The 20750-nt window shown below is 38.4% G+C and overlaps 1 pseudogene; it reads left to right on the plus strand.

Moving 5' to 3' along the window:
- LOC112644292 (importin subunit alpha-1-like) overlaps positions 1 to 14499 on the plus strand; it is a 30263-nt pseudogene extending 15764 nt beyond the window's left edge.
- Positions 14500 to 20750: the final 6251 nt, after the last annotated feature.

Genomic DNA, 20750 nt, shown 5'->3' on the forward strand with positions numbered 1-20750 from the left:
AACAAGACAGGAAACAACAAATGTTGGAGAGGATGTAGAGAAGGGGGAACCCTCTTGCACTGTTGGTGGGAATGTGAACTGGTACAGCCACTCTTGAAAACTGTGTGGAGGTTCCTCAAAGAGTTAAAAATAGAGCTACCCTATGACCCAGCAATTGCACTACTGGGGATCTACCCCAAAGATACAGATGCAGTGAAAGACCGAGACACCTGCACCCCAATGTTTATAGCAGCAATGTCCACAATAACCAAACTGTGGAAGGAGCCTCGATGTCCATCGAAAGATGAATGGATAAAGAAGATGTGGTCTATTTATACAATGGAATATTAGCCATTAGAAATGACGAATACCCATGATTTGCTTCAACGTGGATGGAACTGGAGGGTATCATGCTGAGTGAAGTAAGTCAGTCAGGGAAGGACAATCATTATATGGTTTCACTCATACAGGGAATATAAGAAATAGTGAAAGGGACAATAGGGGAAAGGAGAGAAAATGAGTGGGAAATATCAGAGAGGGTGACAGAACATGAGAGACTCCTAACTCTGGGAAATGAACAAGGGGTGGTGGAAGGGGAGGTGGGCAAGGGAGTGCGGTGACTGACAGGCACTGGGCGGGGGGCATTTGACAGGAGGAGCACTGGGTGTTATACTGTATGTTGGCTTCAATCGAACTTCAATAAAAATATTAAAAAATTATTTAGTAATCTCAAGCATGTGCTGAAAGGGCAGGAATTTTTGGGAGAATTCTCTAGGAACAAAAGAACTGGCATACACCATTTCTCTCCCCCACTCCCATCCTATATACATGAATACCTAAAACACCAACACTTGCTAACACCACTAGCTTGCTAACAGTGTGTCCCACTCCTACACACTTCTTCAGATCTATTCCCTCTAAACTGGTGGCTTGGGCAGAAGTTTTCCCATACACCTGCTGCTCCCTTCTCACAGTGGATCATCATAGACTGTGCTGGCACTGCATGCCCCACTCCTACACATTCCTATTGACTTGCCCCTCGAATCCTGTGATGGGAGTCTTCTAAAGTGTCTCCAGATACTCTCACCCAGCAGACCTTGCTAATGCCACATGGCGAGCCCTGTGTTATCCTGTGGACCTGTCCCCTCTAAAATGCCCTTAGCCAGAGCCCATTCAAAGTGGTGCCAAGCCTGAGAGTAGGGCCCCAACAGGGGCTAGTACCACTCCAAAGTAACTCCTGCTTTGTAGAGAGGAAATATAACCACACATAACCAATTTGACTACAGGCTCAGGAGTAGGCTAGGGGCTGAATATGGTTTGCCTGAAGGCCCCACTCACCAATGACAGCATAGGGAGAATGCCCTGTAGTTCCATGTTACCACATCCATGACAAATGCCTGGTTTGACTCAAATCAAGCTCAGATGGTCCCAGACTGGCCAACTAACAACAGAGGAACCAATCCCTGCCCCCATAAAGAAAGAGAGCCATTGCAGATGACTGGACTAAAGGAAAAAACAGCTTAGCCATAACAGTAGATTGCACACAATGCATATAGGAGGCACCACTAAAGCACCAGGCTCTGGTGAACAGGGTATATTACATAGAATGCTACAGGAACTCTTCTTTATAAGGCCACTACTTTCAAGAGCAGAACATGTAGTTGACTTTCCTGACACAGAGAAACAGACCCAGAAATTTAAACAAAATGAGGTGACAGAGGAATATGTTCCAAATGAAAGAACAGGACAAAACCAAAGCAAGAGAGCTAAACAGAATGGAATAAGTAATATGCAAAATAAAGAATTTATAGTAATGGTCATAATGGCACTCATTGGACTTGAGAAAAGAGTAGAAGACATCAATGAGACCCTTAACAAAGTGATAGAAAACAAAAAACAATGAATCAGGGCTTAACATAATAAATGGAATTAAAAATACACTAGATTGAAAAAATAGTAGACTAGAGGAAGCAGAAGAGTGAATCAATGATCTGGAAAACAGAGTAATAAAGTTGAACAGGAGAGAGAAAAAAGATAAAAAATGAAAATAGACTTAGGGAACTCAGTGACATCATCAAGTACAATAACATTCACATTATAGGGATCCCAGAAGATGAAGGGAGAAAAAATGGGACAGATAATTTATTTGAAAAGATAATAGCTGAAAAATTCTCAAACCTGGGGAAGGAAACAGAAATACAGATACTGGAGGCACAGAGTCCCCAGCAGAATCAACCCAGAGGTTGGCACCAAGACATATAGCAACTAAAATGGCAAAAAGTCATCTTAAAAAGAGAATTTTAAAAGCAGCAAGAGAAAAGGAAAAAAGTTATGTACAAGGGAGACCCCATAGAGCTATCAGCTGATTTTTCAGCAGAAACGTTGCAGGCCAGAAGAGAGTGGCAATATAGTTATATTGCCAAAAGAAAAAAATCTGTAACTAAGACTGTTCTATCCAGCAAGGCTATCATTCAGAAAAGAAAGAGAAATAAAGAGTTTACCAGACAAACACAAGTTAAAGGAATTCAGTCACTAAACCAGCCCCACAAGAAATGTTAAAGGGGACTCTGGTAGAAAGGAAAGACCATAAGTAAGAGTAAGAAAAGTAGGAAGTACAAAAGCAGTAAAAGTAAGTATATCTATAAAATTCAGTCAAAGGAGTCACAAAAAAAGAAAAAAAAAAAAGATATAAAGTATGACACTGGGGCACCTGGGTGGCTTAGTGGTTAAGTATCTGCCTTTGGCTCAGGTCATGATCCCAGAGCCCTGGGAGCAAGTCCCGCATCAGGCTCCTTGCATGGAGCCTGCTTCTCCCTCTGCCTATGTGTCTTCCTTTCTGTGTGTCTCTCATGAATGAATGAATAAATCAATCAATCAACCAATCAATAAAAATAAGAATGACACAGTGTACGCAAAACACGGGGGAGAGAAGAGTAAAGAGTGGATTCAAATTTTGTGATCATCAACTTAGTATAGACTGTTGTGTGCGTAAGCTATTATATAATAGGGGCACCTGAGTGGCTCAGTCAGTTAAGCATCTGCCTTCAGCTCAGGTCACAATCCCAGAGTCCTGATCGAGCCCCAGGTCAGGCTCCCTGCTTCTCCCTCTCCTTCCATGTTCTCTCTCCCTCTCTCTCTCTCTCTTAAATCAATCAATCAATCAATCTTAAAAAAAGATGTTGTATATAAACTGAATGGTAACCACAAATCAACCAGTTAGTAGATGTGCAAAAAAATAAAGAAAAAGGAATCCAAGTATATCACTAAAGAAAGCCAACAAACCATGAAAGAAAGGAATAAGAGAAAAAAGGGACAGAGAAGAGCTATAAAACCAACCATGAAACAAGTAACAAAATGGCAATGAATACATACCTATCAATAATTACTTTGAATATAAGCTGACTAAAGGCTTTAATTAGAAGACATAGGGTGACAGAATGGATAAAAAAGTGAGACCCATCTATATGTTGCCTAGAAGAGACCCATTTCAGACTTAAAGAACATGAAGATTGAAAGTGAAGGGATTGAAAGGCATTTATTATGCAAATGGAAGTGAAAAGAAAGCTAGGGTAGCCAAACTTAGGTCAGACAAAATAGACTTTAAAACAAAGACTGTCCCAAGAGATAAAGAGAGATGCTATATAATCATAGGGGAACAATCCAACAAGAAGATATTGTAAATATCAAACAATTGTAAATATTTATGCACCCAACATTGGAGTACCCAAATATGTAAAGCAGCTAATAACAAACATAAAGGAAATAATTGATAGTGATACAATAATAATAGGGGGGCAGCCCCAGTGATGCAGCGGTTTAGCGCCGCCTGCAGCCCATGGTGTGATCCTGGAGACCTAGGATCGAGTCCCACATCAGGTTCCCTGCATAGAGCCTGCTTCTCCCTCTACCTGTGTCTCTGCCTCTCTCTGTGTCTCCCATGAATAAATAAATAAAATCTTTAAAAAACCAATAATAATAGGAAACTTTAATATCCCACTTAGTTCAACAGATTATCCAAACAGAATTTCCTTGTTGAATGGATTTGTATGGCATAATGGACCAGATGCATCTAACAGATATATATAGAATAGTTCAACCTAGAAAAGAAGAACACACATTCCTTTTAAGTGCACATGGGGCATTCTCCAGATAGATCACATATGAAGTGACAAAACAAGCTTCAACAAATTAAAAAAAATTAAAATCATATCATGCATCTTTTCTGGCCACAATGTGTTGAATATATAAATTAATCATAGGAAATATTTTGGAAAGAAAACAAATATATGGAGACTAAATGACATACTACTAAACAATTAATTAGTCAATCAAGAAATCAAAGAAGAAATTTTAAAAATACATAGAGACAAATGAAAATGAAAACACAATGGTCCAAAATCTTTTTTTAAAAAGATTTTTATTTATTTATTCATAGAGACACAGAGATAGATAGATAGATAGAGAGAGAGAGAGAGAGAGGGAGAGAGAGAGAGAGATTATTATTGCAATAATCTATAAATTGCTTTGAATGGTATGGATATTTTAACAATATCTGCTCTTCCAATGCATGAGCATAGAGTATCTTACTATGTGTTTGTTGTCTTCAATTTCTTTCATTGAAATGAAAAAGTACCAACAGCATTTTTTACAGAACTAGAGCAAATAATACTAAAATTTGTATGGAACCATCAGAGACCCTGAATAGCCAAAACAATCTTGAAAAAGAACAAAACTAGATGTATCACAATCTTGGATTTCAAGATATACTACAAAACTGTAGTAATCAGAACAGTATGGTACTGGCACAAAAGCAGACACACAGATCAATAGAACAAAATAGAGAGCCCAGAAATAAACCCACAGTTATACGGTCAATTAATTTTCAACAACAAAGGAGGCAGGAAGATGCAGTGGGAAAAGATAGTTTCTCTAACAAATGGTGTTGGGAAAACTGAACAGCCATATGCAAAAGAATGAAACTGGACTACTTTCTTATACCATTCACAAAGATAAACTCAAAATGGATTAAAGATCTAAATATGAGATCTGAAACTGTATAAATCCTAGAAGAGAACACAGGCAATAATTTCTCTGACATTGGCCATAGCAACATTTCTCTGGATATGTGTCCTGAGGCAAAGAAAACAAAAGCAAAAATAAACTATTGCAACTACATCAAAATAAAAAGCTTCTGCACAGCAAAGGAAACAACCAATAATTCTAACAGACAACCTAGTGAGTGGGAGAAGATATTTATAAATGATATATCTGATAAAGGGTTAGTATCCAAAATATATAAAGAACTTACACAACTCAACACAAAAAACCCACAAATAATCCAATTAAAAATGAGAAGACATGAACAGTCATTTCTCTAAAAAAAGACATACAAATGGCCAACAGACATATGAAAAGATGTGCAACATCACTCACCATCAGAGAAATCAAAATCAAAACCACAATGAGATATCACCTTATACCTGTCAGACTAAAACCAACAATACAAGAAACGACAGGTGTAGGCAAGGATGTGGAGATAAATGAAACTTGTGCACTGATGGCAGGCATGCAAACTGGTGTAGCCCCCGTGGAGAACAGTATGGAGGTTCCTCAAAAAATTAAAAATAGAACTACCCTATGATCCAGCAGTTCCACTTCTGGGTATTTATCTGAAGAAAACACAACAGTACTTCAAAAAGATATAGGCATTCCTATGTTTATTGTAGTAATGTTTATAATAGCCAAGACACAGAAGCAGCCAAAGTGTTCATCAGAAGATGAATGGATGGGGCACCTGGGTGGCTCAGTGGTTGAGCATCTGCCAGTAGGCTCAGGTCATGATCCTGGGGTCTTGGGATTGAGTCCCATATCAGGCTCCCCATGGGGGGCCTGTTTCTTCCTCTGCCCATGTCTCTGCCTCTCTCTGTGCATCTCTCATGAGTAAATAAATAAAATCTAAAAAAAATATATGAATGGATAAAGAAGTGGTATATATACATACAATGGAATATTAGCCATAAAAAAGAATGAAATCTTGCTATTTGCAATGACACAGATGGATTTAGAGGGTATAATGCTAAATGAAATATGTCACTCAAAGAAAGACAAATACCATATAATTTTACTCAGATGTGGAATTTAAGAAACAAGCAAGCAAAGAAAAAAAGAGACAAACCAAAAAACAGACTCTTAACTATAGAGAACAAACTGATGGTTACCAGAGGAGGTGAATGGGGGATACGTGAAATAGGTGAAAGGAATTAAAAACACACTTAATCATGATAAGCACTGAGTAATGTATAGAATTGTTAAATCACTATATTGTACACCTGAAACTAACATAATACTGTATGTTAACTATACTGAAATTTAAAAAATAAAAAAGAATGACTTGCATTTTGGATTTTTTCCCTCCTGCCTTGCCTAGAATTTAATCTTCAGCTTGACCAATAAGTATAGCAATTTTTTTTTTAAAAAAAGACAACCTACTGAATGAAAGAAAATACTTGTAAATCATATATCTGAGAAGGGGCCATATATCCAAAATATGTAGGTAAAGAACTCATACAATTCAAGAGCAAAGAAACCAAACAATCCAATTAACAAATGGGCTGAGGATCTGAATAAACATTTTCCCAAAGAAGACATACAGGTGGCTAATAGGTACATAAAAATGTGCTTGACAGTACTGATCATCAGGGAAATGCAAATCAAAACCACAGTGAGGTAGTCTCATACCTGTTAGAATGGCTTTATTTAAAAAAAATAAGAAATGACAAATGTTGGCAGGAATGTTGCATAGGGAACCTCTGCACACCACTGGAAGGATGTTAATTGGTAAAGCCACTACTGAAAACAGTACAGAGATTCCCCCCAAAATTAAAAATAGGACCACCATACAATCAACCATTCTACTTCTGGATATTCATCTGAAGAAAACAAAATCACTACTTTGAAAAGATATAGGTATTCCCACGTTCACTCCTACATTATTTACAGTAGCCAAGATATAGAAGCAACCAAAATGTCCATTGATGAATGAATGAGTAAAGAAAAAGTGGTACATATATATAATATACAGCCGTAAAAAAGAAGGAATCTTTTCCATTTGTACAATATGGATAGTCCTTGAGGGTGTTATGCTAAATGAAATAAATCAGACAGAGAAAGACAAATACCATGTGCTCTCACTTGTATGTGGAATCATCCCCTCATCCTGCAACCCACCAAAGAAAATTGAACTCATAGATACAGAGAACAGATTGGTCTTGCTGGAGGCAGGGGTAGGGTGAGGCAGAATGGTCAAAGGGATCAAAAGGTACAAATTTTTAGTTGTAAAATAAATAAGTTACCGGGATGTAACCTACAACATGGTGTAGTTAATAAGACTGTAGAGCATATTTGAAAGTTGCTAAGAGAGTAGATCTTAAAAGTTCCCTTCACAAGAAAAAAAAAAAAAAAAACAAACGTATCTCTGTGTGGTGATGGATATAAACCAGACTTGTTGTGGTAATCACTTTACAAATACAAATATTGAATCATTATGTTGTGTATCTAAAACTACTATAATGTTATATGTTAACTATACTCCCGTCCCCCCAAAAGAAAGAGAGTTAATATGCTGTCAGGTATGAGCTGCTCCACTTTAGGACCTCTTTGTTATCACCATTTAGCCCATACTCTAATACACGCCATTCTTTTATATTAATTATTTTTAAAATTATTATAAAATTTCTACTTTTAAGTATTAGAAAAATACACCATTCATTACTCTTTGGTGCAAATTTGTCATGAGACTACACTTTTGTATTCCATTATGATTTACCATTATTGCGTTGCTTCCTTAACAAGGATATATCAGATTTTAAATTATGAGATGCTTATTTCAGAAACAAAATACATTATGTTTAAAAGGGGGGAAAAAGAGCAAAAAGTGCCATCTCTTTGAAAGGAGAAAAATTAGTAAGAACAAAACATAATTTACAACTTAGTTGTATGTTTTGCTGCTCTTAGTGCATCTCCATCCCTCCTGCTTTCCTTTCTCTGGGGTTTAGGTAATGTAGTAACTCTGAATTTTATCTTATTTTTTTCTCCTGTGAAATCTTAATTAGGAATGAATTTTCTTTTTGCAGCATCTGCAATATTTCTCTCCTTTACTCATTCTAGAAACACTCCTAGATCTCACCCTATCTAAAAATTGCCCTCCAACTGCATGTCCTTCTGAGCATTGCCCACTTCTCTTGGGCAGAGACATCCTCAAAGAGTCAGTATTCACTTGCTTACATTTATACCCAGCCCTTACTACGAGCTGTCTTCTGACCATGATTGATCGAAAGGGCAGTTGCTAAGCTCACTTGTGACTTCTAGTTGCCAATGCCAGTGAAAACATTTTAATTCTGATTTGCCTAGACTACTTCACTGCACTGGAAATTGTTGATGACACTTTTTCTGGGAATTGCCTAAACTGTTTCTACTTATACCCATAATCTTTCTTTGACTCCTTTGTTGACTCGTCTTCCTCTGGGGACCCCTAACATTTGATGAATCCCAGGAATTGGCCAAGAATCACAGCTTTTCTCGTTGTATTCACTTTTCCTTGGTGATTTTATCCATTCTCATATTTTTTTTAATAGGAAAAATGGTTTAAAAATTTGTATCGAATGGCTTTTAAATTCAAACATCCAAACCTGAGGTCTCTGCAAAGAGGGTCTTAGACTTTCGTTTCCATTGGTCTCCTGGGGGATTTGTGCTAGGTGGGGAATAAACTTACTCTCAGAAACCCATATGCGAATGCATATGGCAAATTCCTAGTGCCTTATGATGATAGTGCTATATTACTTTAAAATGCTACCTCATAGGTTCTGTGAAAGTATATACGTGCTGAATATTTTAGAGATATTCACAAAACTTTCATCTAAGTTTAATGAGCTCTGTAAACTGTGATCTTTGGGATGGTATTCTCAGTTTAATTTCTAAAGCGGCCCATGGACCTCAGTCCAGATTCTTTGACACCATATATTAAAAAAATAATAATAATTAGCCAAACCCTATCTCTGGAATGTTATTACACTTGTCTCAAGTGAAGCTTTGTGTGAAAAGTATTTTTGGAGCAACAAAAAAGGAAAAGAGTGGAGACTTCATCATTTTTAAAGAACAGGTTGCATGACTCTGTGGTGCTGGTTTGCTAATTAGTGAGAGGTTGTATCCTCCATGGAAGACCAAATAATCTGTAATATGACCTCGTCGCTCGCCCCATCAAGTTATAGGAGCTGGTTTCTTCACCCCTTTGAATATGGATAGGCCCTGTGGCAGCATCAGTGGTAAGAGTATGGCAGAAATGGCTGCATACCAGTTATGAGTATAGACCTCAGTTGCCCTGCTCTTAGATTCCATGCTGTGGGAAGCCCACACTACATAAAAAGGATACGCACAGGTGTTCTGGCCCTGGCTGAGCTCCCAACCAAAGCCAGCATCAAAACAAGCCATATGAAGAGCCATCTTAGATGTTCAGTCCATCTTTCTCCAGAACCCTGGAAAACATGATTCCTGGAAGCCTTGAAGAAAAAAACCACCCAGCTGAGATCACGAATACCTCAAAACAGTGAGGGATTAATAGTAAGATTGTTTTTTTCTGCTAAGTTTTAGAGCCATTATAAGAATTGATAGCCTAATATTAATGCCTGTATTTACAGAAGAATTTGGTCTGAGACTTGCTTTCTTTGTGACCTGGTGTTGAAGTAGTGGGGAGACTTCACCCTTATCCACCTACCTCCAAATATTGTTGGCTATTGAGATCCAACAAAAAAATCCTAAGTGTTGTATGTGACCAAATGGACTTTGGGAGATAAAGCATTTTCACCAGTGCTAGCAGAGCAAGGATCAAGGCTCAGAACCTAGACATCAGTCCTCGCCATGTGGTTGTGAATTGAGAATTATAGCTTCAAATGTTACCATAAGTTGCTGGGTACTGACACAGCTGGGAGTAAAAACGTCACTAAGCCCAGAGATCTAGAATTCTTTTGTCCTGGTGGACAAAGTGTCCATTTACATGGTTAAGACTCTGCATTTGTGTTGCATCTCCTTGAGGTAAAAAGGAGACAATGAGGAACTATATCAGCCATTTTCATCCTCATTTTTGCATTGCTTATTTGCTGCTTTGAGAGCAAGCCAAAGCCAAAGCAACCTTGAATGTGTCTAAGTCAATATTCTCATCCATCCTTAGAACTGGACCAGGTGTGTTGGTAGACTGTCTCCACCTAAACACTCCACAGGCATCTCAAATGCATTGTATTCCAAACTAAGCATATCATATTTCCTTCTAACTCCACTGCCATTACTACCTTCTCTGTCTCAGTAGGTATTACTCTCCATCCACCCGTTCCCCAGATTTCTCCTTCAACCTCTCTTTGCTACATCCAAACAGTATACAAGGACAGCTAATATGACTTCCTTAACAGTTTTTAGGAATCTCTTCCTAATGTTTCCAGATTGTGGCCTAATCATGTCTCATTTGGATCTTCTGATTCATCTCCATGCCTCTAGTCCTGTCTATTTAAAACTCCCCCTCTACTCTGATAGCCGAGAAAGCTATCTATGTTGTAAATCTGACCATGTTCTATCTGTGCCCCACATCTGCTATCCTGACAGCAGCACAGGGCCTCCTTGCTCTCCTCTCTGGCCTCGTTTCCCACCACTGCACCCAGAACACTGAAAGCATGCTTGCAACGCTGCACTCTCACAAACCGGAAACGTGTATCTTAGGCGTCTTTCTTGCCTCGGTGCCTTTGGCCTAAGTTCTCTGCCTGACATATCTTCTCTCCATGCCCCTCCTCACCTTCTTTGTTTTCAGCCTGGTTAATTTCTGCTTATCTTTAAAACTGTAGAGCTTGAAAAAGTCCTCATGCCTAGGCAATACCCCAGACCAATTACGATAGAATTTATGTGATGGCTCCCAGGAGTGAGTATTTTTTAGTTTCCCAGGTGATTTCTGTGGCAGCTGAGGCTGAGAACACTGCTTTAGAGTCATGAAGCTCCTGTTCTCCCCAGATTGAAATGCTCTTTTATGATCCCATAATGTTCTGTAATATCTCTATTATTGCACATTTCACAATGCATTATAATGAGCCATTTACACGTTTGTCTTCCTAGAGGTTATGAGATCCTCTAGGGTAGGGACTGTGGTTTTTTTTTTTTTTTTCAAATTGGTATTTTCAGCATTTAGCTTAATGGCTGGTAGGTGCTAAACAATCAATCACTTTTATGAATGAATGGATGAACGAGAAACAATGAATGTTAACAAACACTTTTGTTTGTTAAAAAGAGAAAATCTCATCCTATTTTATTCCAACACTATCCTTTTTTTTTTTTTTTTTTTTGTTAAGTCCCAAAGCACATAGACATGAGTAGGGTTAGAATACATAGGTTGCTGTATGATCTGGGATGAAGGTCTTAACAAACCAGAGGGAGCACGGCAGATTTTGAGTAGGGTCCCCTCAAAGATGTCCCGAAAGGCCCAAGAATGTGACATAAGCTAGTGAGTGGGCAGTGGGAGGTAAGGTGCTTCAAAGACAAGACAAAAGGTAAATATTAAGGTTTACTCAGTAACTTTGTAGGAAAAAAAAAAACTGCTTTTCTCCTACTTACTGTAGTTTGAAACTTCAGTGTGTTGGGCTAGATATAGTAGAACATAAATGTGTACTTTTGAGAATTGAAAACACTGTAAAGAAGACAATAACAATTTAAAACATAATACTGAATAAAATCAGAATAACAAACTTATCTGTAGAAACATTCTGAAACTGTTTCAATTCACTAGCCCATTTCTGATCATCTCCATTTCAAGTTGCTGTGAACTTGAACAAGAAAGTTCCTGATACCAAGAAACTTAGTCTAGTAATCATAGTAATGGAACAATAACATAAAGATATTCTGAGCATCTGCTATGTGATAGGCTTTGTTTAAAGATCTTCAGGCATGTATGACATCTGATCCGTAATTAATTTTTCTTGCTTTTCTGATGATAAGAATCAGGCCCAGGGAGATTAAGGCCTTTGCCCAAGTTTGGTAGAACTAGGATTTAAATTTCTCTTTTATTGTTTTTGTTTTTTTGTTTTGTTGTTGCTTTAACCCATTCTGCCTTCCTAATCAGGGACATTAAACATGTTCATCAGTGATAAAAGTTAGAACGGGGATCCCTGGGTGGCGCAGCGGTTTGGCGCCTGCCTTTGGCCCAGGGCGCGATCCTGGAGCCCCGGGATCGAATCCCGCGTCGGGCTCCCGGTGCGTGGAGCCTGCTTCTCCCTCTGCCTGTGTCTCTGCCTCTCTCTCTCTCTCTGATGTGACTATCATAAATAAATAAAAAAAATTAAAAAAAAAAGTTAGAACGTGCTAAGTGCTATAAGGAAACAAAAGACCACGAGAGTACATAGTGTCCAGTTTTGTCTCTCACTACCGAGGGCGGGCTGGGTGGGAACCAAAGCAGATATGGGGAAGATACCAGATTCGGGTCCTACGTGAGGAGTAGAATTTTGTTTGTTTTGAAAAACTCTCAAGTTTTTCTTTTTTCCTTTAGTGAGGTTTTATTATGAAATATATTTGAATTTACAGAAGAGTTGCAAAGATAGTACAGAGAGCTCCTGGGACCCTTTACCCATTTTCCCCGATGTTAACATCGTATGTAGCCTTGGCACAATGATCAAAACTAGTACACTGACACGGTCTTTGGGCTGATCCGTGGTGGACGTTTAGGGGGCAGCTGACCCGCAGCCTCCGCGCCCGCACCGCCTCGCGTGGAAGCCTGAGCCGGCCGTGCAGCTTTCTCCCTTTGCGCATAACCAGGTCCACCAACGGGGATGCTAGTTCACCAGCTGTCCGCCTTAACGGATTCAAGAACAAGGGGAAAGACAGTACAGAAATGAGGCGGCGCCGAATAGAAGTTAATGTGGAGCTGAGGAAAGCTAAGAAGGATGACCAGATGCTGAAAAGAAGAAATGTAAGCTCATTTCCTGATGACGCTATCTCTCCACTGCAGGAAAAACCTCAACGACCAGGGCGCTATAAATTGGTCTGTTGATGACATTGTCAAAGGTGTAAATAACAACAATTTGGAAAGCCAGCTCCAGGCTACTCAAACTGCTAGGAAACTACTTTCTAAGGAAAGACAGACAACATAATCCGGGCTGGTTTGAATCCAAACTTTGTGTCCTTCTTGGGCAGAACTGATTATAGTCTTATTGAGTTTCAATCTGCTTGGGCCCTCACTAACATTGCTTCCAGAACATCAGAACAGACCAAGGCTATGGTAGATGGAGGTGCTATCCCAGCATTCATTTCTCTGTTGGCATCTTGCCATGGCCATATCAGTGAACAGGCTGTATGGGCTCTAGGAAACATTCCAGGTGATGGTTCAGTTTTTCAAGACTTGGTTATCAAGTATGGTGCAGTTGACCCACTGTTGGCTCTCCTTGCAGTTCCTGATATGTCATCTTTAGCGTGTGGTTACTTACCTAACCTTACTTGGACACTCTCAAACCTTTGTCGCAACAAAAATCCTGCACCCCAGTTAGATGCTGTTGAGCAGATTCTTCCTACCTTAGTTCATCTCCTGTATCATGATGATCCAGAAGTATTAGCAGATACCTGCTCGGCAATTTCCTACCTTACTGATGGTCCAAATGAATGAATTGAAATAGTTGTGTAAACAGGATTTGTGCCCCAACTTGTAAAGCTTCTAGGAGCTACTGAATTACCCATTGTGACTCCTGCGCTAAGAGCCATAGGAAATATTGTCACTGGGACAGAAGAACAGACTCAGGTTGTAATAGATGCAGGAGCACTTGCTGTCTTTCCCAGCCTGCTAATGAACCCCAAACCTAATATTCAGAAGGAAGCTACATGGACAAATTCAAACATCACATTTGGTCGCCATAACCAGATACAGCAAGTTGTGAATCGTGAATTAGTCCCATTCCTCATTAGTGTTCTCTCTAAGGCAGACTTTAAGACACAAAAGGAAGCTTTATGGGCTGTGACCAACTATACAAGTGTGGAACAGTTGAATAGATTGTATACCTCGTTTATTGTGGCATAATAGAACCATTGATGAACCTCTTCACTGCAAAAGATACCAAAATCATTCTGGTTATTCTGGATGCCATTTCAAACATCTTTCAGGCTGCTGAGAAACTAGGTGAAACTGAGAAACTTAGTATAATGACTGAAGAATGTGGAGGTTTGGACAAAATTGAAGCTCTACAAAACCATGAAAATGAGTCTATGTACAAAGGTTCATTAAACTTGATTGAGAAGTATTTCTCTGTAGAAGAAGAGGAAGATCAGAATGTTGTGCCCAAAACTATCTCTGAAGGCTATACATTCCAAGTTCAGGATGGCACTCCTGGGACCTTTAGCTTTTAGATTGTACAGCTGAGACAGAAAGTTGTTCTGTACTCTGGAAGAAGTTTGTCTTACTGTTTCTCTACTAAGAACTCTTTTAAAATGTGTTTTGTTATTGTAGCACTTTTTACAACGAAATTATACTTGACCAGTTCCAAACTGTACAAACTGTATGAAGCTCCTCTTCTCAGTGGTTTCTTTTTTTCTTTTTTTTTTTTATTTAAGATAGTCACAGAGAGAGAGAGAGAGAGGCAGAGACACAGGCAGAGAGAGAAGCAGGCTCCATGCACCGGGAGCCCGACGTGGGATTCGATCCCGGGTCTCCAGGATCGCGCCCTGGGCCAAAGGCAGGCGCCAAACCGCTGCGCCACCCAGGGATCCCCTGGTTTCTTATTTCTATGTGGAATCTCCTATCTTACAGTGTCCTATAAAAAAGATTAAATTCTACTCTTTTCTTTAAAAAAAAAAACCTCACAAAAACTAGTACATAAATATCAATACAATCCTATTTACTAAACTACATATTTTATTCAGATTTTCCCCAGTAGTGTCCCCTTTCTGGTCCAGGATTGAATTTGATCAGGAGAAGATGGAAGATGAAAATATTCCAGAAAAGAAATCCCTGACCAATGAAAACCAAACAGCCCAGGTTACTTCTTCTAAGATGATCAATAACTTTTATTAAATCTAAATCCCTGTACTAGCAAGTGGGGAATTCTCCATTGCTGTTTTTTTTCCCTGTTAGCTCTGTCTGGCTGAACATAAAGCGATAAATAAGGAGGAAAACAATTTGTGTTATTCCCTTGCTGTACTGCTGTACTTTCCTTTTGCATCACCAGTAATAGAAAATTAGGCTGTGCACATTTCATTGTTAATGCACTCTCAACGACTTTTCTGCCTTCGTCTGACAGCTCAGGCTTCATTACAACGTACCACAGATCTGAGAAAAATATGCCGTTCTATGCTGTGTTTCCCCAAATAACTTTTTCATTTTGCAGGGTAGAAAGAACCCGATCTACCCAAAAGGATAAACAAAGCTATTAAGTTCATCATCGGTCTTTTAAAAGACTTTCAAAACAGCCATATTAAAAAAAAACTATAAGCTCCATAGAGCAGTAATACACTAGACATAAATTTAAAAAGTATGTCTTCATTGAAAACAACTATGACACAAACATTCACCTACGTCTTTGGGAAAATATAAATGATAGGAACTCTTAACTTTGCCAAGTTCTATGTGAAGAACCAAAAGAGTACTTTCTCAGAGAAATAGAAAATATGCCTCTAGGTTCACTTCCTTCTTTTTCTTATTGGATTTGATGCATTTCAGCTTCCTTTTACCTACTTTTCCATCTTGCCCTGGAGATGGATCCTCAGTTCATATAATTGTAAAGGTGAATCAAGGAAGGTTTATTTTTTAAAAAAAGGGTGACTGTCAACTTTGCTTCTTTGGCTTTAGAACATATGACATAGGGGATCCCTGCGTGGCTCAGTGGTTTAGCACCTGCCTTCGGCCCAGGGCATGATCATGGAGACCTGGGATCGAGTCCCATGTCAGGCTCCCTGCATGGAGCCTGCTTCTCCCTCTGCCTGTGTCTCTGACTCTTGCTCTCTCTGTGTCTCTCATGAATAAATAAAATCTTTTAAAAAAACAAAACAAAAAAAAAGTATGACATATTCCTGCATGATCCAATGCAGAGGCAGGGCTGCAAGCTAGGTGTACCCATGTTATCACGGACAATGATTCAAAGGTCACCAGACATCACTATTTCCTGTTGTTAGTGAAATTGCAAACGGGCACATTTTTAGTGACATTACTCATAACCACTCTATGGTTGTTTAAATTGGAAGGAATGATAATGAGAGTAATTTGTGGGTAATTAAGCCTCTCTTTTCCACCTGTCAGTTATGCAAACTACAAGGACATGAACAGCATAGTCATGTGTTGCTTCAATTACGAAAAGTTTCATGAGGACGTTGAATAATGTGGGTAGTCTGTTAGAATGTTAAAGAGGAAAAAGTTGAAATCTGTTATGGGCTTTTAAAGAGTTTTATTGAGATACAATTTACATATCATAGAATTCATCCATTTTAAGTGGATACTTAAATGAATATTAGTATGTTTACAGTGTTGTACAATCTTCCAGAATCTAAATTTAGAACATTTCCATTGCCCTAAGAAAAAACTTTGTGCCCATTTAGCCACTCCTTTTTTCCTTACCTCCAACCCTTAGCAGACTACTAGTTTACTTTCTCTATATGTTTGCCTTTCTAGGACATTTCACATAAATAGAGTCATACATATTGATGTTGTGTCTGGTTTCTGTCAGAGAGCATTTTTTAGTTTCATGCACATTGTGGCATATATCAGAGCCTCATTCCTTTTTATTGCTGAATAGTTTTCCATTCTATGGATTTACCACATTTTACCTACTCACCATCTGATGGACATTTGAGCTATTTCCAGTTTTTCATTATTGTGCATCATGTTGTTATGAATATTTGTGCACACCTTCTTTGCGTGCATATATGTTATTTCTTTTGAGAGTGGATTTGCTAAATTAAATGGCAAGTGTAACTTTTTTAGGAAACTGCTAAGCTGTTTTCCAAAGTGTCTACTTCATTTTACATTCTTACCAGCAATGTAAGAGGATTCCAGTTTCTGCACACCTCTGGACACACTTCTTCTTGTTTGGTTTTTTGGTATACTCATCCTAGTGGGTGAAAAATGGTATCTCATGATGATTTTGATATGCACTTCTCTAATGAGGAATGATACTGAGCATCCTTTCATGTTCCTATTGGCTTCTTTGGTTTTGTGTCTGTTCAAATCCTTTGTTCATGTTAACATTGGGATATTTACTTATTCCATCTGCCTATCTCCTCCTAGAGGAAAGTCCTATCTTATATTTTAGGGCTATTACTCCCTTGCATCTAAAAAATTGTTTTCATAATGCATTGTATTAAATTGTTTGATCATGTAATCCTAAACAAACCATTGTTTGGCTCCTTCTTATGTTTTAAAAAATGGATTTATATTGTGTATAGACTTCAGTAGTAGAATCTTGAATGTTCTTATAAGTTCAATTTTCATGTTGGGTAAACAGTGATACCAGAATACTTAACACAAAAAGGTCTTTTCTTTTTTACTTACTTTCTTCTTTTTTTTAAGTAGGCTCCATGTCCAATGTGGGGCTTGAACTCATCATCCTGAAATCAAGAGTTGCATGCTGTATTGACTGAGCCAGCCAGACACCCCAGAAGTTATTTTTAAGTACAAAAAAAAAGAAAAAAGAAAGAAAGAAAGAAAGAAAGAAAGAAAGAAAGAAAGAAAGAAAAATAGTATAAATGAGAACATATAGCAAAGGATTCTTGTCTTTTTGGAAGATTGAACAGTTATTATAAGTTACAAAAGTTGCCCTCAGATGCCCCCAGAATTTATGAACGTCAACTACTGTACTAATTTGTTATGAGGATCTAGAGCTATTTGTCTCTAAATAGTCCCATCCTCCTGGGAATTTTTCAGTTTGCAAAACTAATTTTTATAGTTTTCTTGTCTCTTTTTTCTCTGAATCTAATAATTGCATCTTTTATTCCTCTCAGTTCTTTCTGCATGCTGTTTCCTATCCAACATAGATTTAAAAAACAGATAATCTAGGATTAGCTTCAATATTTATATTCTGATTAAGAGCTGGGGGGGGGTTCTTTGGAGATGAGTTAACACATTTTAATGCATAGATTATGTGAAATATATTTTGGTTGCTGAAGCCTCTTCTTGTTTCTTTCTTTGTTCTTAGCTTTTTCTGGAGAGAGATTCCAGAGGGTAGGTTTGAAGTTGGATTTGGTGTTGAATCCTTGCTCTGCCATTTTATCAGCTATGAACCAATGACTCCATTTTCTTTATCCTCTAATGAGGATAGGGATGTGTTTATCACAGTATGACCCAAAATAAGAGGGTATCTCTCAACACCTAGTATAAGCACTCAGTGGATATTATCTTTTTTTATAAGACTAAAGAAGCTTATCAACAATACCAAGCTCTCAAATTGCTCTTCGGTGACATTGGAGAGTAGGAAAAACAAAAACAGTAGATAATAAAGACTGTGCTTGATAGATATGTAATGCTTGATAGGACAAAAGAGGGAAGAATTGATAACAAATTTTGGATGGTGGGAGGTGGTAGTGGTAGGAATGGTGATAGGAAAGAAGTAATTCAGGAAAGCCAGATCAAGCAAACTCCTACTTCCTGGTAAGGACAAGTTGATGGCAGGACTGTACCATCAAGAAGGTCCTGAAAGAGGGCTTAAGCATTACCCAGCTCATAATTTCTCAAGTTTTGCCACCACCAAGATTTTCTTTTATTATTACTTCTTCTTCTATTGGTTTCACTGAACAAATCTGTTCACCAAGAGATCTGATGTGCCAGGGAATTAACTAATTTGTGTGGTGAACAAAGTCTAGAGAGAATGATTTTTCCCCCCTTTCTCCATTCCAGAGAATGAAGAGGCAGTGAGGTCGGGCCTCAGAGACTACTGTAAGCATGTGGACTCTCCTCTAGCTCTTTGTTTGGCTAGGGTCCATGGCTCCACCTGAGCCTTATAGAGAGAAGCCATTCTTCTTCCTCCTGTACTGAATCTGGCTTAGCCGAAGTGCAGTAAAATCTATAGGGTATATGAGCCTGTCAGCAATTCAAGAAGACATCATCTTGAGCTTGGCAGACATCCCTAGAAGGTGTCTGCAACCAGGGTGGTGGTTTTTGCAATTTCAGACAGATTTGCAGACAGCAGACACCATGTAGTTGACAGGAGGACAAGAATAGGATTTCACTGGTGTGTGGGCATTTGTGGAACTCCCCAGGGATTCTCAAAAGTAACTATGGGAGAGATGATTAAGGAAGTAGCTGAAAATTATACAGATGAAGATGATGTATCAAATAATTTTTGGCTTCAATGATAACAAAGTCATTTAAACTCACAGAGAGGTGAGGTTCCAATATTTTGAATTATTTAAATAATAATTCACAAATTAAAACAAAAATAACCACTTGTGTTAATCTAGGAAAAAGTTATTTTAATTATATATTTTACTAAAAACTATATAATTAAAATCTTTAGAATTATAATGTTTTAGTTAGCATATGCATTGTCATTCATGCATAGGGCCCTGTAGTTCATATATCTTTTTATTACATTCTAGAATCTCTAAGGATCTTAAATTGGGAATCACGATATAGTTTCCATTCCAACATGGATCAACAGGACAATGATAAAACTAGTATTAGAACTCAGCTCTCTTTTTAACTCAGTGTTGTTGTTTTTTTCAGTGTCGTACTATTTCTTCTAACCCTTTTAAATATCCATAGCCCATAGCTCTGTATTATAAGAAAGTAACTCAGCAAATGTATAGAGCAATTAGTGAATTGTACAGTAGCCAGATATGCTGGTGGCCCTTTTCACTCAGCTCTAAAGATGAAGTATTTTGTTGTTTTGGATGGATCTGGGGGACGGAGAGAAGGGACAGGCTTGTAGCAGAACGTCACCATGATTAGTAATTAGGGAAAGCAGAAACCCAAGGTTTACTTACCTAGCACTGCTTAAGGAGCCACAGTTCAGCTCTTGGGAGAAGAGAGAACCAGCATGGTGGCAAGTTGGAACAGGGAGAATAGAGACTATAGCAACTAGCTCAGAGAAAATATTTATGGGTTTAGGTGGCCAAGGGAAAGTGGAGGGGACCTGGCATCTGGGGGGTACTGAGGGTCTCAGAGAGGCTGGTCATCCAGACCTTTCCAGCAGAGGGCAGTCACAGCTTATTTTTTCTCAGGCAGTTCTTGGATTCACTCCTTGGCTTTCGCTACCAAGTCTGAGCTAACTCTGGAGTCTGAGGACACTGTGGAGGATAGTTTCCTCTCACGCAAGAGTCTTCCCCAATCTGTAGAGAGGGAAAAAAATTTTTATTGGGGTCTCAAATTCCAGAGAGAATCTTGGTGGGAATCTAGCAATATTGTCTTGAGCAGGGCATGGAACTGAGAGTCCATCCATATAGATATTCTTTTTGCTTCCCTGCTTCAAGCTTGATCAGCTCTCTATTTGGAATGTCTTCACTCAGACTTCAATACGTTTTAGACAAAGGCTGACTGAAGGTATGGTTGCTTAACTAAAATTTTCTTGCAATGGAGAAAAATATAGAGATGTCTGAAAGTGGAATTTTTTTTTGAAGGTGGAGGTTTTTAAGTATTTAACAGATTTTTTTAAATGTCTGAGGGAAAAAATAAAACCCTACTTCATTTGAAGTTGAGACTTCAAATGCCTAGAAGGCACTTATTTTAAGAACTATTTTGCTCGTGATTCTTGATAATGAAGAGTAGCAGAATGTTATTT

Source organism: Canis lupus, chromosome 32, assembly GCF_003254725.2.
Source record: "Canis lupus dingo isolate Sandy chromosome 32, ASM325472v2, whole genome shotgun sequence".
In the NCBI taxonomy this organism is placed as follows: Eukaryota; Metazoa; Chordata; class Mammalia; order Carnivora; family Canidae; genus Canis; species Canis lupus.